Source organism: Gigantopelta aegis, unplaced genomic scaffold (assembly GCF_016097555.1).
Source record: "Gigantopelta aegis isolate Gae_Host unplaced genomic scaffold, Gae_host_genome scaffold70, whole genome shotgun sequence".
Lineage (NCBI taxonomy): Eukaryota > Metazoa > Mollusca > Gastropoda > Neomphalida > Peltospiridae > Gigantopelta > Gigantopelta aegis.
Genome location: NW_024537377.1, coordinates 49,711 through 50,655, shown reverse-complemented (window position 1 = coordinate 50,655; position 945 = coordinate 49,711).

The following is a 945-nucleotide window of genomic DNA, read 5'->3' as shown; positions in this document are numbered from 1 at the left end:
TCCATGTCTCTCTCCCAGCCTCTTTACGTTTAAAAGGGCAGAACGTTAGAAAAATACACAATAAAAATAGTTATAACCCAGATCCTTCTCGCTTCCCCAGCCTTTCTTTCGCTTCAAATGGCGGGACATAGCAAAATACACAATAAAACAGTCGTTGTCCCTTATCCATGTATCTCCCCAGCGTTCTTAAGTTTTAGAAAGGCAGAACGTAGCAAATTACCCCCCCCCCCCAAAAAAAAATAGTCATTAAAACAGTAACTAACGCAGAAACCGGTTTATCCCAAGCCTTGCTACGTTTCTGTGTTCGAGACGCAATGAATTACACAATAAAACCGTAACTAACCCACCTCCTTGTCTTTACTCAGCCTTCTTACGTTTAAAAAGGCAGAGCATAGCAAATTACACAATAAAATAGTTATAAACCCAGATCCTTCTCACTCCTTTTCTTTTTCTATCGCTTCAAATGGCGGAACATAACAATACACAATAAAAACAGTCATTATACCTGATCCATGTCTCATTCCCCAGCCTCTTTACGTTTAAAAGGGCAGAACGTAGAAAATACACACCAAAAATAGTTATAAACCCAGATCCTTCTCGCTTCCCCAGCCTTTCTTTCGCTTCAAATGGCGGGACATAGCAAAATAGACAATAAAACAGTCGTTGTCCCTATTATCCATGTCTCTCCCCAGCGTTCTTAAGTTTTAGGAAAGGCAGAACGTAGCAAATTGCGCAAAAAAAATTACATTGCAAAAGTCATAAACCCAAATCGTTTCCTCTCCCCAGCTTAATTCTTTCGATTGAAAGTGCTGGATATGAAAGAAATTACGCAATGGAAAACAGTCATTATCCCTGATCCATGTCTCTTCCCCCGCCTTTTTACGTTCAAAAAGGCAAAACTTGGCAAATTACACAATGAAATAGTCATTAAATTTTTTTTATTAT